Consider the following 9,089-nt stretch of genomic DNA (forward strand, 5'->3'; position numbering starts at 1 on the left):
ATTAATTAGCAACTACATCCTGCTTCTTAAAAACAACAACAACGCACAAAACCAAATCCATAAACATTCCCTAAAAGAGTCAATTATATCATTAACATAATGGCTCTCAAAAGAGTCTAAATACAAACCCAGAAAACGAACTAATCCCCTAACAAGCCCGGGACAGATCCTGAAACCAACTTAATAAAGAAATTATATAGGCAGTGAGTAGAGATCAGTGTTCATATACCTGGTTGCTAAAGGGCAGAGATTTGGCTCTTCCTGCAGCTGGTTGAATTATCCAACTGAGGAGCTCAATGAAATCACAGGGTCAGGGAAGCAATGCCAGAGAGAGACTCTAGACAGTGGCGTAGCGTGGGGGGTGCAGGGGGTGCCGGCCACACCGGGCGCAACATCTGGGGGTTAGGGTTAGGGGGCGCAAATCCACGGGTTAGGGGGTGCAAATCCACGGGTTAGGGGGCGCAAATTACTTGCCTTGCCCCGGGTGCTGACAACCCACGCTACGTCACTGACTCTAGAATAGGCATAGGCAAACTCCAGCCCTCCAGATGTTTGGGACTACAATTCCCATCATCCCTAGCTAACAGGACCAGTGGTCAGGGATGGTGGGAATTGTAGTCCCAAACATCTGGAGGGCCGGAGTTTGCCAATGCCTGCTCTAGAAAGTTGAGAGGTCATGATGGGGCAGGGCATTGCAGGACTCATAAGAACCATAGGAGAATATAGGAACAGAAGATGATCTTGGATGCTGAATCAGGCCAGTGGTCCATCTAGTCCAGCATCCTATTCTCACATTGGCCACCCAGTCCATAACCAGGACTTGAGGCTGTCCCTTGAGTCCCCTAGATGACAACACAAGGGATCGTTGCCTTAGGAGAACAAGAAAAATTCTCAGGGATGACTCACACCCTGGCCATCACCTCTTTAATCTTCTACCCTCGGGCAGGAGATATAGAAGTATAATCAGCTGTAACAACAGGCTAAAAAATAGCTTCTATCCGTGGGCTGTTAGGCTGTTGAACAAAAAATAATATAGCGAAATTGACTTGTGATGTGGTGTATTGTTCGATAAGAGATTGAGTGTTGGGGGGGAGGCTCATTTAATTTCATTGTACACAGGTTGTACAATGACAATAAAGGTATTTTTTATTTTTTTATTTTTTTTAATTATTATTATTATTATTATTATTATTATTATTACAGCATTCTCCCCACTTGTGACTCTCAGCAATTGGGATGGGGGGGACAATTCACTAACCACTTTCTCTGCCCTGTGCACCATTTTATGCACTTCTATCACATCAGATCTTACTCACCTTTTCTCTAAACTAAAAAGCCCCAAATGCTGCTACCATTCCTCGTAGGGGAGTCTTTCCCTCCTTTGATCAACATTTGAGTCACCCTTTTCTGAGCCTTTTCCAACTCTGCAATATCCTTTGGGAAATGAGTTGACCGGAACCGTACGCCATACTCTTAACGGAGGCTTTCTTCAAAGTCAAGGGGCTTTTCAATATGTCTGACTTAGTGGAAAGACAAGAAACTAAAACTGACATTCAGCTATCCCGAATTGTCAGGAAAGGTTTCATCCTGCAAAAGTCAGAAAGGATGAGAGAAAAGCCAAGAGAGTTGTGGGTAAGCCAAACATAATCGACAGCAAAGATGATCTTGTTAGAAAGACGCTTTTAAGCGTTGCTATAGAAACAGCAGCATGCATCAACGGCCGAATGATCAAATGGAATTTACCAGTTTTACTGTGGAGAAATCATTGCCTCTTTATTCAGAGTGCTGGTTGTTGCCAAGGTTGATTGCTTGGGTTTAGCAAGAGCTGCATCAAGATGTGTCAGCTCATGAAAATTGGTTTCCTCTTCATCAACAACTTAACTATTCCAAGGTTGGTGTAAGGGTTTTTTGTTTTGCAAATGGAGTAGAATCTATGATCAACTGGTGTTTTATCACAGTCTGGCTGACGGAATGGCTGTCAGACTTAAATGAGTCTGCTGCCCCCCCCCAAAAAAAAAACCACACGCTGTAGCATTAGACCAGGGATCAGCAACCGTTTTCAGCCATGGACTGGTCCACCATCGCTCAGACCATGTGGTGGGCCGGACTATATTTGGGGGGGGGAGAAATGAACGAATTCCTATGCCCCACAAATAACCCAGAGATGCATTTTAAATAAAAGGACACATTCTACTCATGTAAAAACATGCTGATTCCCAGACCATCCGCAGGCTGGATTGAGAAGGTGATTGGGCCGCATCCGGCCCCCGGGCCTTAGGTTGCCTACTCCTGCATTAGACTAACCAAAAATATTATACCAGCTAGTGACCATGGACCATAAGCTGCCAGAAGGAAGATCTAAAAACAATTCAGTGGTGTTTCTCTGAGGCTGCATTAAGGGGGGTGGGGAGCACAAAGAAGAGCCCAGTTAATTCTGAAAGCCTTCTGATCTCCTTTTCCACATCTTTCAAAAGCCTTAATAAAATAGCTATCGAATGCCAAGGTACTCTACAGCTCATTATTTTGACAAGAAATACATGGCCGGTACAGATTTCTGGCAATATTCTTGAGCAAGTCTCCCAGATGTGTAAAATCCACTCCCGATTCTTTATTACCACCTTCATCTTGGCCGAATTGTCAAGAGCTTAGTTCTGAAGACACTGCAATGGTTTTATTAAAAAATCTAACTGTCTTTTATTACTATTACTATTATTAAATTTATATCCTACCTCCAAGGAGCTCAAGCTGGTGTACATAGTTTTCTCCCCACCATTATATAATCCATTTAATCCCCACAATAACCCGGTTAGGTAGGTTAAGCTGAGAGTCTGTGACTGGCCCAAGCTTCAGGGTTGTGTAGGGACTAGAACCCTGCTCTCCCAGGTCTTAGTCCAGAACTCTAACTACTACACCACACTGGATCTCCTTTTCATCATTCTGTCAGCAGGCCTTCTCTGTTGTGGACTCCAGACTCCAGAACACTCTTTTCTCAGAAGTCCAGTGGTGGAGACTCTGATAATTTCCCAACCATGAGCTCCTTCTTTCAACAAGCCTTCTAAGTGGGAATTTTGATTCCTATCAGTACGTATCTGAATTTGTTTCAAATTGTTTCATACATGCAGTTCTTTTTACGCAAAACTAAGCCGGGGCACTTGATGGACCTGGGTATGGTTAGTTTGGAAAAGAGGAAACTGAGAGGAGATTGTTGTTTAGTCGTATAGTTGTGTCTGACTCTTCATTACCCCATGGACCAGAACACGCCAGGCACTCCTGTCTTACACTGCCTCCCGCAGTTTGGTCAAACTCATGTTCATAGCTTCAAGAACACTGTCCAACCATCTTGTCCTCTCTCGTCCCCTTCTCCTTGTGCCCTCCATCTTCCCCAACATCAGGGTCTTTTCCAGGGAGTCTTCTCTTCTCATGAGGTGGCCAAAGTATTGGAGCCTCAGCTTCAGGATCTGTCCTTCCAGTGAGCACTCAGGACTGATTTCCTTAAGAATGGAGAGCTTTGATCTTCTTGCAGTCCATGGGACTCTCAAGAGTCTCCTGCAGCACCATAATTCAAAAGAGGAGATATGATAGCCATTTACAAATATCTTAAAGGCTGTCACATGGCAGAGAGAACAAGCTTGTTTTCTCCTCCTCTGGAGAGTAGGACTCAAACCAATGACTTCAAGTAACAAGAAAGGAGATTCCGACTAAACTTTCTGACAGTAAGAGCTACTTGAAGATGGAACAGTCTCCCTCCGGAGGTTGTGGACTCTCCTTCTTTGGAGGTTTTTAAGCAGAGATTTGATGGCCATCTGTCATGGAGATTCCTGCATTGCAGGGGGTTGGACTAGATGACCCTTGGGTCCCTTCCAACTCTGATTCTATGATTCTAATTAATTTAATTATGAAATGCCAACAGATCCAACAATGCTAGTGAAAAAGGAGAATTTTCAGAGGTGAACGCTGGACACATTAACATTGTATGGCCTCAGCCTGGAGAGCCTTTCTCAAACTTGTGTCTGCATATGTTGTTGGACTACAACTCTCATCATTCCTGCCAACTGGTCTCACTAGCTAGGGATTATGGGAGTTGTAGTCCAAAAACAGCTGGAGACCCAAGTTTGGGAAACACTGACCTAGAGGATAGTACCAGCAAATGAAGGCCTTCTGAGCACCCCATCCTCAAAGCTCTAGAATGGTCACCTTGGAAACAGCATCATTTTTTTATCAGGGCAACTGATGGAGGCAGAAGTCAAGACGCTTTAAGGATTTTTTAAAAATTCCATTTTGCTAATTACTGTAACAAATATATGGTCTTCTTAGTGATTAACTGCATCTTGCCAGGACACAGAACAAACTTGCTTCAAGTGTTGTTTGACGCTTCCATTACTATATACTGTGGTTTTTATTGTACTGTGAAATTGCTTTGATATGCTTCATGGAAAGATGCTTCACAAATGAAATAAATAATGATACTCCTGTCCTCACAGGCTTTTGCAGTAAAGTAGTAATCATTTTTGTTCGGTTTTTGTCCTAACGCTGTCGCTTGTTTTTATTAATTTGGATTGTTTTTCGTAATCATAACTATGATGCCTGTGTTTTCCCTCCACTGCCAGAGGCAGTAAATGCCTCTGTCTACCAGCTGCTACGAATACTGTTGCACTCAGGCCCTGCTTGTGAGCTCCTCATAAGGATCTGGTTGACCACTGTGAGAACAGGATGCTGGACTAGATGGGCCCCCGTTGGCATGATCTCCTCTTTTGCTTCCCCATCAGTTGCTCCAGAAGAAAAAGGAGTTGGGGACGTAAATTTCTGATCCATCATTTATTTAGCCTCTTTGCCACAGAGGCTTCTGATGTACTTCAAAGCACACACAGGACTCCCAAGTCAGTGCTCTGCATACATTACCATCCCTTAGATCAGTCCTCGGCAACTGGATACCAGTCACATGGGAATGAAGAATGGTGGGAGAGGGACAATGCACACAAGTCCTGCATATTGGCTTCCAATAGGCACTTGGCTGGCCACTCTGAGGACAGAATGCTGGACTAGATGGTCCATTGGTCTGATTCAGCTGCAGGGCTCTTCTTAGGTTCTTACTGTGTCTGTGTGTGTGTGTGTATTTGTATTTTAGTCATTGTTGGAAACCGCCCTGGGATGCGATGATGGGTTGCCTGTAAATGACATATTTTATATACAGTGACACCTCAGGTTAAGAACTTAATTCATTCTGGAGGTCTGCTCTTAACCTGAAACTGTTTTTAACCTGAAGCACCACTTTAGCTAATGGGGCCTCCCGCTGCTGCTGCACCACCGCTGCATGATTTCTGTTCTCATCCTGAAGCAAAGTTCTTAACCCGAGGTACTATTTCTGGGTTAGCGGAGTCTGTAACCTGAAGCGTCTGTAACCCAAGGTCCCACTGTAAATGATTTGCATAGGAGGGGTTTTTTAATGTTATCACACAGCCCCCAATGGAGTGCTGCATCACAGTCTCCGATTTGGATGAAGTCAGGTTTGCTTGGTCAGGGTGTGTGACGGGGAGCAAAGGAAAAGGCCGGTTTTTAAATTGCAGTTCCAAACAACAGCAGGGGTTTGAATAAAGCAGGGATGGAGCGACACAGAGGAGCTGTGAGGGAATGGAGATTTGGGTGAGGTTTAAAGGGAGGAGGGAGGGGTAGGCAGGGTTGGTGAGCAATAGGAACAGGGACAGCAGCCCCTCACGTCTCCTTATCTGATCGATAGTTACTTGTGTGTGCGGGTTTTAAATTTTGCTGAATTTCATATTCATGCACATTTCATTTCAGTTCTAGGGCACGAAAACAATGCAAGCCATGCAAACCAGACGCCATCCCATTGTGGTCCCCTTTTATAAGCTCATGTCTAGACTTGCATCCTTAGGTTTTGTTTCATTCTAGCTTTGTCCCCCCGTGGTCCTGATAACAAGCTTCACTGCTTTCTATATAGGTATGCCTCCTTGTCGCAGAATTGCAGAGTTGTTATTTTCCTTTCACTTAATCTACTGGTGCAATATTGAGGGAAAATGATAAAATGCTGAAATTCCAGGAGTAGTGATGCACATAAATAACTGCGCACCCTGAAGCGCTTGGAATCTTTAAAAAAAAAAAAAGAGTCTGTTAACAAAAGATTATGGCATGAGACAATGGAAGGGACTTCTGAATATTCAGAAGCAAGTTTTAAATAAGTAATTACTAAAGCACAGCACTGTGAAATATGCAGCACCAACCCCCTAGCAAAGGCTCTCTGGAACAGAGCCATGCATTAGCCTCTTTCCTGACAGAGAGGGGTGGGTGCCAGGGCAGACCCCCCTGGAAGAAAGCTCCATCAGGTAGGGGCCTCCACTAACTTGGCAACCTGTTCCATTTAGGCCCCACCTGCGCTACCCATTTAAAGGACTATGACACCACAGTAACCAGTCACAGCTTTCCCCCCCAAAATTCTGGGAACTATAGTTTGCTAAGGATGCTGTGAGTTGCTAAGAGACCCCTCCCAGAGCTACAGTTCCCAGAGCGCTTTAACCATCAATCCCTCTTGCCAGGGAACTCGGAGAATTGTAGTTCTATGAGGGGGAATCAGGGTCTCCCAACAACTCCCAGCACCCTTAACAAACTACAGTTCCCAGGATTCTTTGGGGGAAGTGATATAATAGTGCATAAGGGGCCTCAGAGACAGGTGGCATCACAAGGACAAAAATACTGGAAGGCCTCAGATGATGACCTAGGCAAGCCTTCCCTGACCGAGTGCCTTCAAGATGAACCAAAATTTCCATCAGCCCCAGGACACTATGGCCACATGGTCTACTCTTGGCACATCTGTGTGGGTTTTGTATTCCAAACATCTGAAGGGCTCCAGGTTGACAGAGCCTGACCTAAGCAATCAGATGCTTCTATTTGGGAAATGTGTAATTACTAGGGATTTTAAAAGAGTGCTAATTGTACTTATTTCTCTGGGTGATGATTCACAGGTAGATATTGTTGAATGTCACACTCATCTATCGTGGATCGTTAGAACTAAGGATCTACCCTGCAATTACTCCGCATTATTTATTTTTTAAGAGAAAAAATACAACAAAGTTTCATAACTGCATTAATCTCCCAGCAGGCGACTCGGCAATTAAGCCTTCAATGGCATTTCAGCATTTAACTGCCGTTGCCTTCAGATCTCGCACTGAAAATGCAAGCGCTTCCTCAGCAGCCTGGCTGCATGTTTCTATGGCATGGACCAGAACGACACAAAGGGATCGATACTTGCAAAGATGCTATTACAAGGTCTTTTAGAGCCTGTGAAAAGATCCAGAGCTCAGACACTTCTGATCGGTTCTTTTTTCAGCCGGGCCTATTGATATTAGTAGCTCATTGCCAACATTCAAACGATTCTGTGATTAACCATCTTTTGTCCAAAGATCAATCTCTCTCTAACACACACACACCCCACAACCCATCTCTCCTGCAAGCAGCAGATTCCGCTTCTCGATAATGCCTTGTTTACAAATATTTATCAAGCCTCATGCCTGAATTCAGCCTCAAAGAAAGATGGGAAGGCATGCTGTGTCCGGAAGCTGCCTTTAGGCTTCAGGGAGTGCTGAAGTCAGAACGCAGGAACGAACATAGGGAGCTGGATTAAACCATTGATCCACTGGCAGCAGTGGTTCTCTAGGGTTTCAAACAGGGAGTCTGTGTGACTCTGCAGCAGGAGACCGTGTGGTAGTACCACTCAGGCCTGTGGAAAACTGTTGCTTGTGGATGCATGCAAAGCAGATCAGGAAAACAATATAGCTCTGAAGAACAGGGCAGGGCATCTTTGGCCTCATTAGAACAAAGCAGCGGTTTTTCTTGAGTAGGCCTGGGTGATATATCAACATATCGTCCACAGTGGCGGAGCATATGTCTGTGCTGCCCAGGGTGGGCATGCTCCCGAGGGGGCTGGGGCGTGGGGCGCGCTCCCAGGGGGCAGAGCACAGAGGGTGCCCTCCCACGCACCACAGTTCAGGGTAGGAGGGGGGCAGGGAAGCTGCTACTCACTTTCCTCCTGCTCTCCGCAGCCAGGTCAGACATGACCCGGCAACGGAGCTGCTGCAGCTGGGTGCCCCTCGCCACGGCTGAGGAGGGCTATCTGCCGCTGGGCGCGAGGTGTGCCACCCACTCACCTGCCATTTTGTCACCCCCCTGTCATTACACCTGGGGCAGACCGCACCCACCTCACCCCTTCCTACACCTCTGATGGTCCAAAACCAGTTTGAAGTCCATATTGTGATACCGGTATCAGGTTTTGACCTGGCAATATGAATCATGATGTGTGTTAGGGCTGGGCGATATATTATCCCAAACCCAGTTTCAAGTCCATCTCATGATATTGGTTTCGTAATTTTTGACCTGGCAATATATTGCGAACCGTGGTGTGTGCGGTGCAAAAATCACAATGTGGTGAAAACCATGAAATCAGCCCATGCCTCTACATAGCTACATCCTTATTTCAGACATTACATCGGTATATCGTGATGTTTAGCTGGTGTTTAGGCGGCATTTTTCCATCTCCGCCAAGCTAAGCAGTTGGCTCCTTACCTCTCTCGCCCTGACCTAGCCACTGTGATCCACGCGACGGTCACCTCCAGACTGGATTATTGTAACTCGCTCTACGTGGGGCTGCCCTTAAGACTGACCCAGAAACTCCAGCGGGTGCAGAATGCTGCAGCGAGACTCCTTACGGGGTCTTCGCTGCGAGATCACATTCATCCGGTGCTATATCAACTGCACTGGCTCCCGGTGGAGTACAGGATCAGGTTTAAGGTGCTGGTTTTAACCTTTAAAGCCCTATACGGCCTAGGACCCTCGTACCTACGGGACCGCCTCTCCTGGTATGCCCCACAGAGAAACTTATGGTCTTCAAATAAAAATATCTTGAAGGTCCCAGGCCACAGAGAAGTTAGGCTGGCCTCAACTAGAGCCAGGGCTTTTTCGGCTGTGGCTCCGACCTGGTGGAACACTCTGTCACAAGAGACTAGGGCCCTGCGGGACTTGACATCTTTCCGCAGGGCCTGCAAGACAGAGCTGTTCCGCCAGGCCTTTGGCCAGGGCACAGC

Source organism: Podarcis raffonei, chromosome 14 (genome assembly GCF_027172205.1).
Source record: "Podarcis raffonei isolate rPodRaf1 chromosome 14, rPodRaf1.pri, whole genome shotgun sequence".
In the NCBI taxonomy this organism is placed as follows: domain Eukaryota; kingdom Metazoa; phylum Chordata; class Lepidosauria; order Squamata; family Lacertidae; genus Podarcis; species Podarcis raffonei.